The following is a 20,646-nucleotide window of genomic DNA, read 5'->3' as shown; positions in this document are numbered from 1 at the left end:
TCTGGGAAGCTAGGACATTCGGACTTCCAGGAGTCCGAATTGTGCCCCAACAGGCAGCCTGGCCCTGGCAACGTCAGGCCACCCCAGGTCCTCGATGGCCTCAGCTAGCCCATGGAGAGGACACTCCAGTCCCTACAGGCTCTGAGCACTGCATGGGACAGGGACCAGAAGAGACGTGAGGAGCGTAAACACTGACTCCCAGCTCACAAGCATCTGAGTGCTCAGCGCCTGACATGTGAAGCTGGGAGAGAATTAGGCCCAATCCTACAGATGGGGAGACTGAGGCTTGCCCGAGACCACGCAGCCCGTGTACATGGTCCCCCTGCAGAGCAGGAGGGCAGCGGGGCATAACATCCCCCAGACAAAGACCTGGAACCCACCAAAGGGTGGCCCGAGCCCAGGCCCAGGCCAGCAAAGATTCTCCAGGTGAAAGGCTCAGCGTGAGCCCCAGGACCGCAAACGGACAGATGAGAGGCCACGTTCTCCCCTTCCTGTGGGGGCAAGCTCTGATTCCACAGCCCCTGGGGGGTTCAAAGCCATCCTTAGATCCAGAGGCTGTAAAGGCCTCTTTTGCAGGCCCCGGTGTTAATATAGATCAGCCGAGACTATAAATACCCGGCCAGGCGGGGCACAGCCGGGCTACACCGGGAGCGGCCCAGCGGGGGCTCTGACCCCAGCCCTGCCCCACAGCCCTCCTCCCCGCTCGGGCCTCAGTCTCCTCATCTCGTCAACACAGGCTACGCCACGCCACAACCGTGACAGCTCGGGTTCTTTACCCAACAGCCTATAGTTCTCTGGCCCAGGCCCGCAGGGGGTGTGCCTTTCAGGGCCCACACCGGAGACGTGGGAAGGAAAAGAGGAGGACACAAGACAGCCTCCCCCTGGGCGCACCTGGGACGGCCTGGCCTAGAGCCCGGGAGCAGCCAGGCAGGGGCCTAGGTAGCGACCACCCATCCACTCACTCCCTCGTTCACTCGGCCAGCCACCCTGTAAGTGCCTCCCGCTGGGAGCTGAGCACCCACAGCCAAGACACAGCCCTCGGTGGGGGGCCTAGCAGGGAAGCCCGCAAGATAAATGAGCACGTCTTCCCCACCCCCAGCCACGCCTGCGTAAGGGCCATCCTCTCGTTCCCATGCCCCATCCCAGCTTGCATCACGGGACACGGGTTTCACACCTGCCTTCTGCCTGGACCATGACCTTGTCAAGGACAGGGACAGGGAGGGCGGTCTCACTCACCCTGCAAACCCAAGGTCCAGCAGGGCGCCCAGGAGGCTCTCCATAAATGGTCACAGGCTCAAAGGATGAATAAGGTGCCATGGGAGCATAAAAAGGGTACCCACGCACAGGGGCGGTGATATGGGCCTGGGGGAGGTGCAAGGGGGAAAGGGAGCTCACTGTGCCCAGTCCAACTGCGTGCGGGGCCCACACACTTAATCTACAGCAGCCTCGCTGCTATGCCCACTGGAAGGGTGAAGAGACAAAGGCAGAGAGAGGCTCAGGGTTGCGCCCGAGGACCCAAAGCTACAAAGTTGCCCAGCCCCCACGGCCCCCAGTATGAGACAGGGCTGCTGCAGACAGACTCCCAGGACAGCCATTCCAAACAGTAAGAGATGACGTTTGCAGAACCAGGGACTCCCCAAAGGCCAGGCACACACAAGGGGTCCGTGTCCCATTTTCTCATCAAAACCCCAAAACAGCCCCAAGTGGCAAACAGACACTCACACGCCAGGCAAAGAAGCTAAGGCTCCGAGAGGTGATGCAGGGACTCCCAACCCCAGGCCCAACAAATACTCTGAAGGTCCTTCCGGTCAGTGCCACCGTGGGACCCTCCCCCTGACTGGTGGTTCTATCTCCACCTGCTCTGGGATTCATGGTCAGGCAGTGGGGACCTGAGCCCAGGCCCGACTGTGCCTGCTAGCTGGTGACCTGGGCAGTGACCAGCCCTCTCTGAACCTCAGCTTCCCCGAGAACCATCTCCTCTGCCCCATGCCACTGCTGCAAAGAGCCAAGGGGTAGACCAATGAGAGACGCACCCCCCCCCCCTTACAAACCGTAAGGTGTTGTTCAAATTTAAGGGAATTTAACGGTTACTGTGATACCTTCCTTGGCTTTTCTCAGCCGTCTCTGCCCTCCTTTCTAACAAGGCTATACCGGTTTTTATCAGATGTTTGCACAGTGCCTGACCCTATGCTAACGGCCCAGGTACCAGGTATGAGCCTTTTGCAGATGAGGAAATTGAGGCTCAGAGAGGTTAAGTGACTTGCTCAAGATCACACAGTAAAACATGAGCACACTTGGCCATGACACGGTCCATCTGCCCCTGAGCGTCTATAAATTCAACCTCTGTGGCCGCTAGAGTCCTCCCCAGTGCATGAATGCCCACCTACTCCCCAGTTTATCCGACTTCCCAGCTGTATGCAATATTCATATTTCCATCAGCAGCTCACACACCCCGCTCCAAAGCCTTGGGAGCCCCATTAATCATTCAGACACACCTGCATATTCATTAACTTCCGAATTAATACAGGGCCCCTTATTACTTCGGGCCTGCTGCCTGCATTAAAGACACTTCGACTTCATTCATTATTAAACTCCCCTGATAAATGATCACAACCCTCCTTCAGAGGAGGGCAGTGCCCAGGCCCCCAAGCCAGCAGGTCTGCTCCCAGTGCCAGCTGCTGTGTGACCTTGAGCCAGGCCCTCACCCTCTCTGGGCCTCCTGCATGTTTACCTTGGTAAAACCAAAGGACGGTCTCTAAGCACTGCCCAGGCTCATCAAAGTTGGTCCCGTCCCATCCTTCTGCAGACCCCTCCGTCACTTCCCTGCAGTTACATGTATCTCTGGGGCTCACATAACTCCCATAACTCTCTATTCTCCACAAACTGGAGCCCATCATTCTTTCCTGGCCCTCCCCCCACCCCTGGCAGCCTCCTCCCGTCTGAGCCTGGGCCTTGGGTCCGGGCACTGCCCATCATCTCAAGGAGACGGTCTGTCCCTGCGCTGAGCTGGCTCGGGAGGCCATGACCTGTCCCTGATCAGAGAGGCCACACCCCAGGCCATGTGCTAAGTCCTGCACTGTCCCACTCATCTTAGAACAACCTCCACTTTACAGATGGGAACCAGCTGCAAACCTGGGTCTCTCTCACTTAGAGTCCTGAGCTCCTCACCATCACACTCGCCACCTGAGGGCGGGATGCTCGGCTGCCAGTTGTGCCGGCTGCATCCTTCCCTGACTGCTTCCTCTGCGTGCGAGCCCTGCCTATTGGAGCCGCGGGCAACACAGCCCAGACCCCCCCATCCCCAGCAGATGCCCTGACCCGTCTCCATCATGCCTGGCGCTGGGCAGAGCCCGAGAATGAAGCACTGAGGAGGCCGCCAGCACTGCCCCTGCGGGCTCTGTCCTGCCTTCTGCCTCCACCCTGTGGGCCCCTCTGTGTAGGGCCGCCCCCTACGAGCCCTGGGCCCGAGGTTTCGCTCCCTCCCCCGCTGGCTGTGTGACTGTGGGCCTATTACCAAATTTCTCTGCGCTCAGTCTCACCATCCCAATCACACTTGACTCTGCCTCTGCCTGGTCCATCCCTCACCTCCAATCCATCCTGACACCTGTCCAGCCCACACGCCTGTATATCCAAGCCACCGAGGCTCTTACCCAGACAGCAACAGCTGCCTCCCAGCATTTCAAGCGTCCCCTGCGTCCCTCCCCTTCCCTCTGCTCAGCCACCAGAGACCTTTTGAAACGCCATATACCATGGGCCCACTGAAAGACCCTCTCTTCAAACACTTCCAGAAGCTTCCATGGCTTCCAGGCTGAAGCCGTAAGTCCTCCTGAAGGTCAAGGCAGCCATGAGGCCGGACTGGGCTGCCCACTCCAGACCCTCCCTCCGGCTTTTGCCCCAGGCAGCTCTCCCCTCTCTCATAGTGACTCTCCCAGTTCTTGTCTGTAACAGGTGTCCACCCTCCCCACTGGGGCCACCCAGCACCAAGCACAGTGTGTTCTCCACCATGGCTCCAGCCCTGCCAGTCGGTACAGTAACCCTGTGGCCTGAACAAACAGGCCTCCGTCAGGTCCAGACAGCAAACCCACCGGGCTGTGGCCAACACCAACAGCGAGCCTGGTTGACACAAAGGAGGCTTCACCGCCCCTGATCTGTGTGCACACACAACCCCCTACCTAGTGGGATGAGAGGATAAAGCTTGTCAGACCTCATTCTCAAAGGAGGAAACTGAGGCCCAGAAAGACAAAGTGGCCTCCCAGGTCACTGCTGGTAAACAGCACTCAAGCCCTGCTGCCTGTGTCTGAGCACTAACTACATGCCAGACCCTGATCAGCCTTTTACAGGAATTAACTCAATCGACCCTCTCCCCAGCCCTGTGAGGTAGGCATCATTTGAGAGATGAGAAAACTGAGGCCCAGAGCAGTGAAGCCACTTGCTCAAGGAAGGGCGCACAGCTAAGAAGCAGAAGGGCTAGAGACAAACGTGGTTGTGGCCATGAGGCCATCCTGCCCCTTTAGCTTTGTTCAAATCCTCCCAGGCCCTCAACTGCCAGGGTTGCTTGGGGCAAGAGGCATCCACTTTGCAGGCTCCATCTCCCTCCCAGCTCCCTGGCAGCAAGGACGTGAGCCAGGGCCTCCCTTTCAGGCCCCAACTTCGTCATCTGTAAGGGGGTAGACGAGACACATAAAGCGGTGGCACATTGTCCACGGGCTGGCCAACTGGTCTCTGGCCTGCAGGGATCCCCATGGGGTGGGAGACCCAGGGGGGGATGGAGCAGGGAGTTCATTCAGGGCTCGGGGACAAGCAGGTACGAGGCCGGCCTATTGTCACCAAGCACACAGCAAATCCAACAGGCAGCCAGGAGGCCAAGGGTGCGGTTGGCTGAGCCCCAAACACCAAAGATGATTATTAACTGGGAGGGCTTGGCGCCTGGAGGACCTGCTTCTCCCCGAGGGGGCTGGGGATCCGCACAGGGGGCCACACTTCTGCCAACGAGAAGTCCCACATCTAAAAAAAAAAGAAAAAAAGAGAAGTCCCACATCTAATGAACACCTACTGTTTGCCTGGCCTGGGATTCCTGGCCCATGGTGGAGGGAACAAAGATGAGCAAGGAATTCACAGACCGGCAGGGGACTCGGGCAAATGGAAACCCCCCCACACGTACTAGAGAGTATTGCTGTTGAAGGAAAGCCTCCTACAAATTATTTTGTAAAATAGATAACCAGCTTCTAAGTTCTCATATAAAAAAAATCTGCATTTTCACAGACTGGGGCTGTCAAGTGAGGTATCAGCCCTGGCCTTGTGGAGGCCTCCTGGCCACACACCCCGCGTGAGCCCAGAGGGTTGGGTGGGACCAGGCCGAGCCCATGCCCTGTTGCAGCCCCAACACGGGAGCTGGCACACAGGAGGTGCTCAGTAGCTCTGGCCAAGCGAACCCCATCAGTGCACTCGTGTCCAGGACCAAAGCCACTGTGTGTGGGGACCCCCAGGGGACCTCGCTCCTTCCACTTCCTGACCCTCTGGAGGGCTTCACAGAACGTCAGAGCTGGCAGCTCCTTGAACACGTCTGAGCCCTGGGTGTGCAGCACCTGAGGAGACTGCAGCCCCTCCTTCCAGGGGGTCCCCTCCGGCCCCAGCCCCTGAAACACGACAGCTCCTCCTGGCTCCATCCCCGACCTCCCCACAGCTGCTCTCCCGTCCCACCTGCCCTCAGATGCCCCAGACTTGCCAGGCCAGGTCACCTAGAACAAGCCCACGCCTGCCCACACGTCTCCTCCTGGTCAAGGTCACCACCACCCACCTGCTTGCTCAGGCCACAGACCCCAGCTTTCCTCAACTGTCCCCTTCCCCCAGCAGATGATCGGCCACTTCTATCCCCAGAAGGTCTGCTTGCTCCCCCACCTGACCAAGACAGGCCGCCACCATCACCTGCCCAGCAGCCCGCATGGCCTTCTCGAGCCCCTCCGTACAGCAGCCAGAAAGAATTTTCCAGGGGGCAATTCTGACACTGCCTCTCCTGCTCCCCATCTTTCAGGGGCTCCCTGAAGGCCCAGGGTTAGAGGCCGAGCTCCCTGCTGGCATGAGAAGCTTCTGTGAGGTGGGCTGTACCTTCCCCAGCTCCTGCTCCAGCCACATGGCCCTCCTCACATTCCCGCCACTCCACCCCACATTGGCACTGGCACCTCCCTCTCCCTACACTTGCTGCCAATACCTGAACCCCTACTATCTTTAGCTCAGGTATCACCTCCTCCAGGAAGCCTGCCCTGAACCCTAGGTCTGCCTTCACCATTCCACAGCAACCCCATGCTCACCAGCTCCAAATGGTGTCCCCCTAAATAGTCACCGTCTTCCTTCCGGAGGGCCAAGGCAGCACCATGTCCCCTCTGTATCCCCCCACCCCCAACAGATGGGGGCCTGGCCCAGAGGAGGTGCCTGGGGCACGGGGATTGAAAAAGCAAAAGAAAAAAAGAAAGAAAGAAAAAGAAAAAGAACCGCCCAGCGCCCCCAGAGGTGCGTCATTCCCAGCTGGTCTCTATCCCCACCTCCACCCCCCACCTCCCCACAGGCTGAGGTGTGCTCTTTATTACTACTGGTGACAAGAGGGCCTCCCAGCTCCTTACCACTGCTGTTATGACCATTAGGGCCTCTACCGACACAGTGGCTCCCGAGTCCACCCTGGCCCCAGCCCACTCAAGGCCGCGTGGTCAGTAGGTGCAGAGAAACAGGGGAAGGAGCCCACACAAAACTGGCCTTATGGGGCACGTGCGGTCCCCATTAACAGATGAGAAAGCTGAGGCTCTGAGAGCATGCAGCCAACCTGAGGCCTCCCGCCTGGTGGGGGCCAGCCTACCTTGGGACCAGAGGCTGACTCCTGTCCCCCAACCCCACCCCCGCCAGACCCCAGGAGCACCGAGCATGCTGGGCCGGGCATTTGACAGGCCAGCCCACTGCCAGGAGGCATGAAGGCAAGTGCACCAAGGCTGGGGTACCCTTGCTCTGTACCCCTCACAGCCGTCCCTCATCTGTCCCCAGGTTGTGAGGCTGCCCTGCTGTGCTCAATGAGATCGGAAGGACCACAGCCAATTAACCACTTAACCATGGAGCATCTCCAAGGCCTGCTGAAGGCGGATTAGCTCACCTAATCCTCAGAGACTCCGCAGGGGGCAGGTCCTAACAGTCCCCCCATTTTACAGACAACAAAACGGAGGTGCTGGGTTCCACAGACCCGCCCCAAGCCAAGCAGCTGGGAGTGGAGCTGGGTACCCACCCAGCTCTGGGGACAGAGAGCCTTGCACGGGGTTGGGGGGGGGGTGGTCCTCAGTAATGATAATATTCCTTCCCAGCTCAGACCTTCCCTTTCATCCTTCAGAGGCATCCTGAAGGGACGGGCCTCTCCCATCACGCACCCTCCCCCCCCACCGACGTGCCAGCCACCTGCTGTGTCGTTCTCTTCCACCCCCTGGGAGCAGACCTCTCTCGCCCTCTACAGCCCTGATCAAATGCCACCTCTTCCACTGAGCCTTCCCTGAGCTCTGCTGCCCTCTCTCCTCTCCTATGCCTCTGCCACCGCACATGGAAGCCCCCCCAGATGGGTGCAGTCTCCTAAGGGATCTGCCCAGACTACCCCGCCCCCACCCATCCTCTGCCCAGCTGCCAGAGGAAGCTGCCTGAAGCACAGCGGGCTCGTGGCTCACTGCCCTGCTCAGAAGCCTCTGATTGCCTCCGTGGTCCTTATCCCGGCATTCAAGACCTCTCCTGATCTGGCTTGGACTTGTCTCTGCAAATCTGCCCTGCAACACCATCCAGTAACCGAGACACCGTCAGAACAAACCTCGCCCCGCTGCATGCACACGTGGGGGCCTCCTCGGCTCCTCCCCTGACCCCTCCTCCAGCCTTGATCCCACCACCTGCCTCTCACCTGACCCCAGAACAGCACCACTGAGAAGTCCAAGTGCCCACCATGCCCCCTGCTGCTGAAGACTGCACATCCCAGACTCCTCCTGGCCTGGATGGAGCTCTGAGCCCTACCTCCTCCCCAGACTCCCAGATCCTCCTTCCCAAATCCATCCCAGACCCTCGTATCCTCACATATGACTTCTCACCTCCTCTGAACTCAGGAGGTCTTTTGAGACCTCTTGGCCTTTCCCCTGGAGATTCCCTTCTGCCCCGCCCCCACCTCATGTAGGGTTCAAAGCCACCTCCTACAGGAAGCCCTCCAGCCTTCCGGGGCTGCACTCAACGCTAGTCTGCCTTCCCCCTTGGCAGTGCGGTCCCTGGTGCCAGGCACAGTCCTCATTGAGCCCCCAGACCCTCAACACCTTGCACAAGGCCTGGCTCATACCAGATACTGGAGAACTGTCTGAATAAATGCACTTCCCTCCTGTACCTTCCCCGAGCTCCAGGGGACAGAGGGAACAAGTTCACGAGCCAACAAGCACCAGTGCACATCTGTCCCCTGCCCGCACCTCCACCAGCCTCCAGTGGCACACCTGAGCCACTGCAGGAGCTGCCCGCACCTTCCTCCCTGCTGCCAACCTCACCTGCCTGCTGACTCCCATTAGGTCACAATAAAACCCACAGCCTTCCCGACATGGTTTCCTCACCTCTCTGCTCACCACCACCCCCACCCGGGCCGGCTCCGCCCCCCAAGGTGCCCTTAGGTGACTGAACCCTCACTAAACCCCCAGGAGGAGGATGTGAACTGGCACCACCCCCAAGGCATTGATGAGGAAATCGAGGCACAGAGAGGGCGATCACCTGCCCAAAGCCAGGCACCCCTCTGCCTCCTAAGGCCAAGCCCTCCATGACCCCAGCCCACCCAGCAGGTCCCTGGGAGAGGGGACAGCGAGCAGGGGGGGAGAAGATCAGAAAGGAAGGCACCCCTTACTCTTCAGCCTCAACCTCCCCCCAGGGGGCCACCCCAAATGGGACAACCCCATTCAGAGAAGCTGACCACCCCTCACACATCTACCCCCCATCCCACCAATCCTCAGGCCCCTCAGATCCCCTTCCCCGCACCCCTGCCTCCTAGCTCCAGGCTGACTGCAAATTCTATCCAGAGACAGACCCCTACAGTGTGCAGACGACCACCCCCACTGTCACAGGCCCAGGGACAGCAGCAGGGACGGCCACTCCCTCCAGAGGCCCAGTCACCCGTGTCTACAGGGCCCGTCGGCCTTCTGGATAGGCCAGGGCTGTGTGGACAGGGCTGCAAGATGGGCCTCCTGGCAGGTGCCTGGCGACAAACCCCCTGAACTGCCGAGAATCTCACCCATCAGAGCTGGAAGAAGCTGTAAGCCTCTGAGCTGTCACCCACTAGACGAGATGAAGGACCGGGGCCTACAGCGATGCAGCTGCGCCCCACGGCCTCCTCAGCTTCCTCCCACCCACGCTGTGCCTACCTATGGAGGACAGCCTCTGAATCCCTGGAAGGCAGCATCCCACCTGATGCCCCCCAGGACCTCCCTACCCAGCCCAGAGCAGGAGTTCAGGAGCTGCCCTGAGCAAACAAATGAGTGAGGGCTGGATTCAAATCCCTCCACGTCCACCTGGGCCTTTGCTTCCCCATCTGTAGCCTGCCCTGCCTTCTTAAGATTTTTTATTTATTTATTCATGAGAGACCCAGAGAGAGAGGCAGAGACACAGGCGGAGGGAAAAACAGGCTTCCTGTGGGGAGCCCAATGCAGGACTCGATCCCAGGACCCCGGGATCACACCCTGAGCTGAAGGCAGACGCTCAACCACTGACCTACCCTGCCTTCTTTGCAGGGGAGCGAAAAGGTAGAGATCAAATGAGGGCATTAGCCCAAAAGTGTCTTTAAAGCCATCAATCAGGTGGTTGAGCATCTGACTCTTGAGTTGGGCTCAAGTCATGATCTCAGGGTGGTGAGATTGGACCCATGTCAGGCTCCATGCTCGGTGGGGGGTCAGCTGGAGATTCCTTCTCTCTCCCTCTGCCTCTCCCTCACCTCCCTCGCTCTCAAATTAATAAATAAATCTTGAAAACTTGAAAAAAAAAAACATACATCACTACACACCTGGAAGGGACTTCTAATTCCAAACGGGTGAAAAACAAAGGCTGAGATGATAGATTTCATCCACTCATTCATTTAATATCACTTCTCATGCCCTGGGGCAGGCACGAGGCACCCCAGGGATCAGGATGGTCGTGGCTCTGCCCTGAGGAAGCTCACAGCTGGAAGGGAATTATAATTACAGGACACCAGTAATTGCAGGATGGGCAGGGGACGTCGGGGAGCCCCGGGGGCTGCCAAGGCCAGGTCAGGGGTGTCCAGTCAGGCCTCCCAGAGAAAGGGCCACGTAGCTCTCAGGGCTGTTGGAAACAAAGGGTCCCCCAAAGAGCCAGGTCAACGTGCAAAGAGGTCATGCCACCCCCCAAGTCAACATCATCCCGGGCGAGCCGTGTCGTGAGCAGGACATAAGCCCATAAGGTCGGCACCACCACCGTCCCCATTTTACGGATGAGAACATCAAGACCTGGAGCAACCTGCCTCAGGCCTCACAGCTCTTACGCAGAAAAACTGGTGGTCTTTGGGCCTCCAGCACCTTCCGAGGCCTCCCCCAACCAGGGGCAGGGTGGGGAGGGAACAGGCTCTAGTATATTCAGCCTCTGAACTAAGGGCCAAGCTGCTCTGTGAGCAGCCAGGTCACCTGGTCTCAGACACAGCAAGGAGAGTCCGGGCGCAGGAGCTAGTCCACGCACACAGTGGCCGTCAGGAAATGGCCACAGCTGGATCTGAAGAAATCCCCGCACACCCGCCAAAACAGACCCTCCGGACCTGGGCAACTGCTGGACGCCAGCCTTGGGGGCGGTGGGCCCGATGCCCCGGGAAGCGTGAGGTTTCCTGGTAACTACGCTGGGCCCTGGGCCGGGCAGCCCTCCTTTAATGCATGCAAATGAAGCGCATAAATTTCTGCTTACTTAACTTCACAAATGTTAACAAGCTCATAAAAAATCAGTTATCCTTCCTCAGCTCCACAACACTCTCCCTCTGCTTAATTTTGTTTCTCCAACCTTCCCCCCACAACCCAGAGAGAAGCACAAGCTGTCACAGATCTGGGGGTTCCCCCCTTGGCCAGGCAGGTCTGCCCTTCCTCCCTCCACCCTCTGGGCTCAGAGGAGACACCTCCACAGAGGAATCAGAAGGCTCCCCCGGATGAGGGGCGGGGGGTGGGGTGGGGGGAAGACCCTGCTATCCCCCCCACCACGGCTGTGTGACCTTGGGCTCTGGCCGAACCTCTCTGGTATAATAGCCACAAAGTACCCCACACCGCCTGCCTCCAGGTTGGTGTTAGGATCACACAAGATAATCCCACTAAAGTGCTTACTTCGCTCCTGGCACAGAACGAGCCCTCAATAAATGTTAGCCCTTGTTATTATGTAAAGGAGAGTTAAATACCCCCCAGTTAATCCATTTGTAGAGTTTGCCTTCTGGGGCAGGCTGGCAGCTCCAAACGCTGCCCACGGATCACTCTGGTTGGCTTGCTCACTGTTGATAAAAACTGGAGTTTGATACCATCAGGCTCTGAGTGCTGGCGGGCACCACAGGCCCCACCGCACCCTATTGTCCCATGAACCGGATTCGAACCTTTAAGTGACCTGCCCCCCGTGGGCACTTGAGTTTGCCACCCCTGGTTTATGCCTCGAGAAGTTTCTCCAACTGGTGATCTCATTGAACACAACATGAGGCCCAGGTGGCAGACGAGGAAACAGGCTCACGGAGGGCCAACGATATGCCCACGGTCCCTGTGGGGCAGCCACCAGTCCAGGCCCAGCCCCACTGTGCCAGCTTGCGAGACGCCCCCAGGGCACACGGAGGAGCAAATGGCCCCTTAGCCAGGTGGCAGGAGAGACAGGCTTGGCCCCCGTGAGCTCAGTGCATTCGGGACCAGGTGGGTGGCGGAGTAGGAGCCAAGGCCTGTCCTGAGCCTCATCCCAACCTGGCGATGGTGGGCCAAGCCACGTGCCACTCCTATGCGCCACACCCACACAGAGCCCAGCATCAGAGGGCCCTCCAAGGATGTGGGACAGGGCTAGAGCTGGCCTGTTCCCCTCACGGCCCCTCAAAATCCACCCCCTTGGATGGACCTCCAGGGATGGCCTAGGCCAGAAACTGCAACTCGTTCGTCCACACTAGCTCCTCTTCTGACGTCACAAAGCATAAGAAGCTGAGACAGAACATGAAGACTCCTAACTCTGGGAAACGAACTAGGGGTGGTGGAAGGGGAGGAGGTCAGGGGTGAATGGGTGACGGGCACTGAGGGGGGCACTTGACAGGATGAGCACTGGGTGTTATTCTGTATGTTGACAAATTGAACACCAATAAAAATATATTATTTAAGAAAAATAATTTTAAATATATATATAAAAAAGAAGCTGTGGCCCCAACCTGCTTCCATCAGGGTTACACCAGCTACATCCCCGTGATCCCCCATCTCTCAGAAATGGAAACTGAGGCCCGAGCAGGAGGAGGAATGGATTCCCTATGGTTCCACAAAGAGAGGCTAGCCTTCTAAGACCTGTCCTGTGCTACCGTCCAGCCAACACCAGCCAGCACGATCCAGAAAACAGGGCCCAGACCCACGCCAGAGGCCAGCCTGCGGCACCAGCTACCCCCTCCAGGCCTTGACTTCCCCATCTGCAATATGGCCAACTCCCACACAGTGAGCCGTTCTGAGAGAAGACAGTGGGGGCGGGGGGTCCTCAATGCCAGGTCAATGTGGCCATCTCTGTGTGTGCCTCAACTTCCCCAACAGGGCAGTGGGTCTTCCATCCCTTTTGCCTTCCCCAGAGCCCCTCTCACTGGGTAGCCCCCAGCCTGCATCCAACGGTGGCACAAGGAGCAATCAGGTGGACACCACGCTGGGGGCTAGGTAGGTGCAGAATCTACTACACAGATGCTGCTATACCCGTTTTTCAAACAAGGAAGCAGAAGCACAAAGAGCTAAGTAATTTGCCCAAGGCTACTCCGCAAGAAACAGCAGGTGGACTGATGTGCAGACCAAGGAGCAAGGATGGAAAACCCAAGCCTGGTTACAGGAGCCCAGATGAGGCAGAGGATGAGCCGAACCAGGTGGGGATGGGAGGAGGAAGAAGGAGTCCAGTGCCTGGAGCCTGGGAGGCAGCCCCATCACTGCTGCCGACCGTAGAGGCCGCCTGACCCTAACAGTGCCCGTCACCTCCGGGACCTCAAGTTCAGGCCACAGTCATTCTCCCTCTCTTGCCAGCCTCAAACGGCTCCCTCGAAGCCCCTCCTCAGGCAGGTCCAGCCATCGTCCTTTCCTACTGAACAAAGCCTGGCTCCCAGCTTTGCAGGTCTTGCCCCAGCTCCCACCAAGCCAAGCATGCCTGAATGCAAACTCGAACCCAGCTCTCGAACATTCCCACCCACTACCTCCAGATTTGGGGAAAATCCCCAAGGCACCCCCACCCAGCTGCAGAGGGAGAGGGTGGGGCCTGGGGCATGAGGGACGGGCCATGGAAGGCAGGGGCGGGGCCTGGCTGAGGGGCGGAGCCGTGAAAGGCAGGGGCGGAGCCTGGCAGGTGGGGGGGCCCACCATGGAGAGGTAAGGCTGGATCCTGGGATCCGTTGCCTTGGTAACCTGACTAATTGATTCCGATTGGAGCTCCATCTGTGCCTTGGCTGGATGGGTGGTTTGGGCTCCCGGGTGTTTGTTTTGAAGCGAAGGGGAGATTAGTGGGAGGAGCTGGGAGGCTGCGGGTCGGGGCTGGAGAGCCTGACGCCCCGCCCCACGTGCACAAGCAGCATCCCCACCCCGCAAAGGAAGAGGCAGGCTTGGTCCCCAGAGACCATCCCAGACGCTCCCTTCTCCCCAGGGGGCGGCTCGTCCCAGCCCAAACACTGCCTGGCCCAGACAACAGACAGCAGCGTCTGTGGTGCGCGCACACAAGCGCACACGAGCACGCACACATGCACACGCCGAGAACATGGGCTCCGCGGTGAGAGAGCCTTGGGGTCAGAGGCCAGCCCAGCTTTCTGAGCCTGAGCTTTCCTATCTGCAAAATGGGAACACCACTCCCCTCAAAAGGCTCTTCAGAGAAATAGAGGGACGTCCCCTGTGCACCTGGGGACCTCCTTATCCTGAGATCAGGGAAGGCTTTGTGGAGGCAGATCCTGGTGATGGAATCACCTATGCAGCACCCAAAGGGTAGCAGTCTGAGGACTGGAAGGAGGCCAGGAGGACTGGATCACGGCCTATGAGAGGAGAGGGCGCCTCGAGACAGGAGCACTGAGCCTGGGCCAAGTCCCGGCAGGTCTCCGAAGCCAGGGTAAGGATTTTGGATCTTGGCCCAAGGAAAATGGGGGGCCAGTAACATGCTAGGGAGTCCCGCCAATGGGAGAGTACAGAATGAACTGCAGGGACAGGAGTGGAGGGGCAGCCTTTGAGGAGCTGCTATGATGGTGGCAGGATGACCAGATGGGAGGAGGCTGCGAGAGCAGGGTTCAGTGACCCATAGGGTCACCTTCAGGATGAAGACAGGAGGCTGAGCATAGTGTTCAGGGATGACTCCCAGGGTTCAGGAATGGCAGTGCCCACCCCGGAACAGAAAGCTTCAGAGAAAGAACAAATGGGTCAGGATGCTGGATGAGAGGAGTCCAGGATGGAACAAGTTGAATTTTAGGGGTGAGAAGAACCCCCACAAAGGATGTGTCCAATCAGCAGGTGGCCATACCCAATGCCTACCAGCCAGTGGTGGGGCATAGCAGAGGACAGAGGCCTGGGTGCTCCCTCCCACCACTCCCCTGTACAGGGAAGTGGAGCACCACGCAAGAGCAGAGGCTGACGATCAGGCCAGGAAGCTGACTCCCCAGGGACAGGCATGGCCCGGAGTGGACACTGCGAGCAGGGGCCTTCCACATGGCAGCACTTGGAGCCAGACCGCCTTGGTTCAAATCTGGGCCCCTTAACCTCACCAGCTGTGAGATCCCTGGCAAGCCTCAACGTCCCCATCTCTAAAATAGGACTACAGGTGATGCCTATCCCACAGGTTGTATGAGGAGGGCCTCCTCCTGCATCCGAGGTGCGGGATCTCAAGGAACCTGCTCCTTCAGGGAGGGGGCAGGATGCTAACCCTTGTAGAGCACCCAGCACGAGCCGTGCACCTCACAGGTGTTACAGACCATAGGAGGGGTGCTCAAGGAGGAAGTGCCCAGAGTCAGCTGGTCCGGGGCTGAACCCTGGGTCCTTGCTTTCTAACTACAGGACCAGGAGCGGCCCCCTGCCTCCCCTCCAACCTCTGCTTCTGGGAATATGAAATGGAGATAAGGAGGGCATCTGCCCATGGCTCATGGGATTGTTGTGTGAAATATGAAACCCCATTAGCATGTGTCACCACCCAGCACACAGCAAGCACTAACTAAATCATCACTGTGGTCATCATTACAGCTTCCTCCCCAAGAAAGCGAATGTAATGATCCCCACGCAATAAATGAGAAGGGCAAAGGCCTCACTTACCCTAGCATCCGGGACCTGAATTGGCCACCATCTGACCCCAGGATCCTCCCTCCCCAGCCCAAAGGGCCTCTCAGCCCAGGATAGGGCCAAGCAAGACTGCCTGGGTCTGAACCCTGCCCTAACTGCTCTGAGCTGTGTGACTCCGGACAAGTCACTTCACCTCTCTGAGCCTTAAGTTCCTGCCCTAAAAAATGAGGGACCCTTTGCCTGCACCACTGTCTGAGGACTAAACGAGGAGATACACAAAAGGTGTTCAGCCCAAGAACTGCACACAGCAGGTGCTCCATAAATGACAGCAGATGCAAAGACCCGAAGGAAAGAATGATGGCCCACGAGCACTCCAGTGGGGCCCTGGGAGTGATGCCCTCTCCCCCCTCTGCCCCAGCCAAGGTAGCATATCCCCAGAGGGCTACAGCTGGGAGGTCCACCCCAGGTGCCACCCCCACCCTGGCATTCCTCCACCAGCCCCGCCACCCAGCCGTTCACCAATCGTGCCCTGATCCACCCCCACCCATACCCCCACCGCCTCCAGCACCGAGCACACAGCCACATGAGCCCCCACCCAGCCCCATGACCAACCCGGCAGCCCCTTCCCTCCCCCCACTCTGCATCTGCTCAATTAGGGAAACGGGGGAGCGAGGGAAACAAAGACTTAATTTCTGAGCTAATCAGCCTGCCTCATGCTAATTACCATCCTCCTGGGCATTAGGGCAGGCTTCCTGGGGGAGGCGGGGAGGCTGGTCCTCAGGAATGACACCCCCTCCCCCAAAGCCTGAGATGGCCCAGAAATGGTGAGGGAGAGAACTAGGGATGCTTGGGCAGGGATTTCAGCGTGGGACAAGCTGGATGTGGCCCGAAGTGGGGGTGGGGGTGGGGGCACAGCAGGGAATGTGACTGGGGCAGTGTCCCTTAGGTCCTATCCTCCCAGAGTCCCTTTCCGGGACTCCTGCCCCATCCTGGGAGCAGCCAGACTTGGGGGAGGCCCCAGAACAGGCATCCCATTAGGTGTCCAGCCCACGGCCTTGGCAGAGAGATGGACAGATGGATACTTTTAAGCTAGAAAATTGAGCGATAATCAGAGTGAAGCTTTTGGATCATGGCACAGAGCGAGTGCACTGAACGTGTGCTTGTGGGCTTGCATGTGTGTGTGTGTGTGTGTGTGTGCGCGCGCGCGCGCGCACGTGCTACTTGCATCTGTGAGTGCACACGAGAGGGCTTGGGACCGGGAGCCAGCACGTCTGGCCTCAATCCCCGGCTCTACACTGGGTAAGTCCCTGCCCCTCCGAAGTCCAGGCTTTACCGGGAGGGAGCAGGAGGGGCCAATCGCTAGGGTCACTTAGTTAACAAATGGATACCAAGCACCTACTACGCACACACCAGGCTCCGTGCTGGGCACGCGGGCTCAGCTGTGGACAGACAGACAAGGTTTCTGTCCTCATGGCTTCCACTCTTCCAAAATTCCATGTTCCGATCACCACAGGGTGGGATGGAAAGAAGTATCCTGCAAGGCACCGACCCCATGGAGATGGGCCAGTGTGACCGAGACAGGCTACCGAAGGCAGGGCTGGTCACTGCATTTCTCAGAAAAGGTCCTGCCCAGCAGCGAAACTTCAGATAGCTGTGACTCACTGGGGGTCCCAGTGCAAATTCCTTCCCCTGTCTGGGCCTGTTTCCCCATCTGCAACAACGACAGAGCAGAGTGAGATGGTCTCCAACTCTCACAAGCGAGGACTCTCGGTCGTCTCCCCATTGTGGGTGCGTGTACATGTGTGACACCAGGGGTGGTGGTATGCTCCCGACACACACACACACACACACACACACACACACACACACAGCTGACTGTCCCAGCCCTGGGTCCAGGAGCACGGCAGACACACTGGATGGACAGGTGCACCCAGTGATGAGAGGGGCTGCCCTGCACCCCCAGGGGCTCATCCTCTCCCAATCAAGGCTCCCAAGGGTGCACACTCACCCCTGCTGGCACAGGCCACCCCTTCAACCACCTCCCTCTTGCCTTGTCGTGGAGCCATCACAGCTGGCCACCACATCCTGAGTGCCTGCAATGTACCTGGTGCTCCCTAGGCCTCACTGCACAGAATTCTCACAATGGCCCTCCCAGGTAAGCATGTTACCCAGTTTGACAAAGGGGGAAACTGAGGCTCGGCTAGGTCAAGTGACTTGCTTGGTAACTGATGAGCTGGGCACTCAAATCCAGCCTCATCCCAAGCTGCCACACCCACTGTGCACCTTCCTGGACCACCCACAAGGCTCAGACCAGGGGACCAGGCTGGCCCAGACCCTGCAGGAGCACTGCTCTCTACAGATTATCAAGGGCTCCACACTGCAAGGCAGTTGGGGGCAGGGGGAGCCCGAGAGCCAGATGGCCCAGGTTCAAATCTCAGTCTCACCACTGGCTCTCTCTGTGACCATGGGCAGGATCCTTAACCTCTCCGCACCTCAGTTTCTCCATCTGTAAAATGGGGGTCAAGACATTTTGTTGGATAGTTGAGAGGATTTAATTTCTGTAAAGTTCTTAGGACAGAGCCTGGCACATGGTAAGCATTACTTGGCTGTTGTTAAATTAAAGGAATAAATTATTCCCCTTGACTCTATGGATGACCTGAGAGTTGGGTCCCCCAGAGGGCAAGGGGTACAGCTGAGATTCAAACTCTTGAGTCCAGGACTCCCTGCCTAGTACTTTCTCCTTACAGCACCAAGGTAGCTTCAGCTACCACAAGAACGAAGAAGTCCCAGGACTGACCCTGGCTCGGGCCCCGGGAGGTAAGTAGAGGCTATATGGAGACAGAGGTCAGAGCACAGGCTGGGAGCCAGGCCCTGCACCTCCTTCCCTGCCCCACCCCCAGCTCCAGAAGCCCCAGGCACTTTCATGGCCACCCAGGGGCCCTGGGCAGCCAGGTGCCAAAGCAGCTCTCCTTGGTGCCAAGGGCCCAAGGCCAGTGGTCCTGGGACATGGCAGGCAGGGAGCGGCAAGGGGTAGTATGGCCCCCCAGCAGCTGCTTCCAGCATTCTGCCCCAGGGACAGCCGGGGGCTTCCTGGGCCCACTCCTCCCCAGGTTCCAAGAAGCCCCACAGGCATGAATCCCATCCAGAATAGGGGTCCTCCCTGAAGCCTTCAGTTGCAAGGGGAACCTAGACCACATTCAACCTCAGAAGCTGATCCCCACAAACAAGCTCACCCACATCACAGGGCAGCCCCCCCGGGCCAGAGGTGCGAATACCTGAAGTCATGCACCGTTGGTGAAAGTGGAACACATGCAACCAACCCAGCCCACTCCACCCCCCAACAGGGAAATGGCCGTGCAAGGGGACCCTGTGCCAAGGCAGATCGGGACCAGGCCCCCGCGGCGGTCCTGAGGGGAGATGCCCAGCGTGTGGGGTCAGGGGCAGGGAGTGAGGGGTAGAGGCTGCAAGGCGAATCCCACGTGGGTAAGACCAGATGGCGCACATGTGTTTGCAGGTGCCTGGAAACACGGGGAAGGGCCCTACCAGTGATGGGGCAGGGGCACCAGCCTGGCGCCCTGTTTTATGCACAGAGAACACATGTCAGTTCTTAGTTAGAAAGCAGGTGTTTGCACACACATTCCTTCACACGTACACACTCCAACACTCAAACACACATAAATCACCCAGTGCATGCAGACGCACAGCCAGCCAGCCACGTTCCTTGTCTGACCCAAGGAAGGGACACAACAGCTGCCACAGAGATGGGCAGAGTGGAGAGATGAGAGACAGAGAGGAGACGGGGAGACACAGATGGAGGGAGAGACAGAGACAGAGCCAAGAAAGCTCTGCTCAGACCCTGGGGTGACCGGCTCAGAAGCGGCCACTTCGGGCAGGCCCGGGGGCTGCAGAAGGTGAAAGGGCCCACGCTCAAAGCTGTGGGACCTGGGTTCTGCCCTCAGCCCGGCCGCTCACCGTGCAATGACCCGGGGCCCGGGGCTCTCTGGGGGGATGCAGACCTTGATGCCATGCAGACCCACCTCTCCCTGCACCCCTCGCTGCCTGCAAGCGGCCCTGTGGGCCCAGAGGTCTCTGAGCACAGCCCCGTTCCTCCTCCCTGGAGCTCCCCCCTGAATCCATGAACCCCATTCCCAAAGCCCCCTCCCTCTCTGCAGCCACTAACCCCAGCCCCAGTCAGAGAGGGCAGGAGCAGGCCAGTGACAAGGACAGCAAGTACCACACGCCCTGCGAGCCTGGAGAGGAGCGCATGCAGCCCGCCCGCTTCGTCTCACTTAATTCTCATGAAGGCGCTTGATCCCATTTTGCGGATGGAGAGTCTGAGGTCTGGAGACTGATCTGCCCAGAACCATGCGCACAGCCAGCAAGGGGACAAATGAGCTGGGATGGAGCCCAGACCACCTACTCCAAAACTCAGCAGCAATGTCCACGTCTTGTCCAGCAGGAACTGGGGAGAGTGGGAGGGACCCGACAGGCAGACACCCCCACATTTCCTAACCCGGCACCCCAGGCCTCAGGACTCCGTAGGCCACAGCCAGTCCCCAACAGCCTGAGAGGTGGTGGCTGGGAGGGCCATTGAAGCCCTGCCTACCTGCTCCTGCCCCCAGGAACTCCAACAACAGAGTGAGCATGTATTGAGCACTCTCTGTATACATACCAGGAGCAGGGCACTTTATAGGATCAATCCTAGGAGGCAGGTACTATTTTTATTCCCATTTTACAGAAGTGTGGCCACTCAGAGTAGAATCTGGGGTTGGATCCAGGCCTGGGCCCACATGCCTGACCCCTGTGTCACCCCATGTTCCAGCCCTGGGAGTTTCTCTGCTCTGACCCAGTGACACCAAGCCGATACCCAGGAGTGTCAGACAGAGGCAAGACGGGCTTCCTTCGAGTCCCTGCTTAGCTCAAGGACTCCAAGGTACCATCACACCTGCTCTCCGCTCCCAACCTTTCCACGGCCCATCTCTTCCCAGGATGCTCGACACTCGGGATCCCCAGCCAGCTCCCACCTCCATCCTTAAAGTGCAGCCCTGGGTGGGGAGGGGACGGTCTGTGTCTCCCCTGACCTCAGCTAATATCCTCAAGATGAGGAGCTGGGTCTCAGCCTGAGGCCCAGAGAGGGTGTGGGATTAGCCAGGGTCACACAGCAAGTCAGAGGAAGGAAGGAGAG

General features: G+C 58.6%; 1 protein-coding gene across 6 annotated transcripts in view; it reads right to left on the bottom strand.

Annotated features, from left to right (window-relative positions):
* ELFN2 (extracellular leucine rich repeat and fibronectin type III domain containing 2) overlaps positions 1 to 20,646 on the bottom strand; it is a 57,390-nt gene that overhangs the window by 21,140 nt on the left and 15,604 nt on the right. The gene's annotated exons all lie outside the window — the stretch shown is intronic.

The sequence above is a fragment of the Canis lupus genome, chromosome 11, assembly GCF_048164855.1.
Source record: "Canis lupus baileyi chromosome 11, mCanLup2.hap1, whole genome shotgun sequence".
Taxonomy (NCBI): Eukaryota; Metazoa; Chordata; class Mammalia; order Carnivora; family Canidae; genus Canis; species Canis lupus.
Note: the sequence above shows the minus strand (reverse complement) of the source record. Positions and strands in the feature narration are given on the sequence as shown.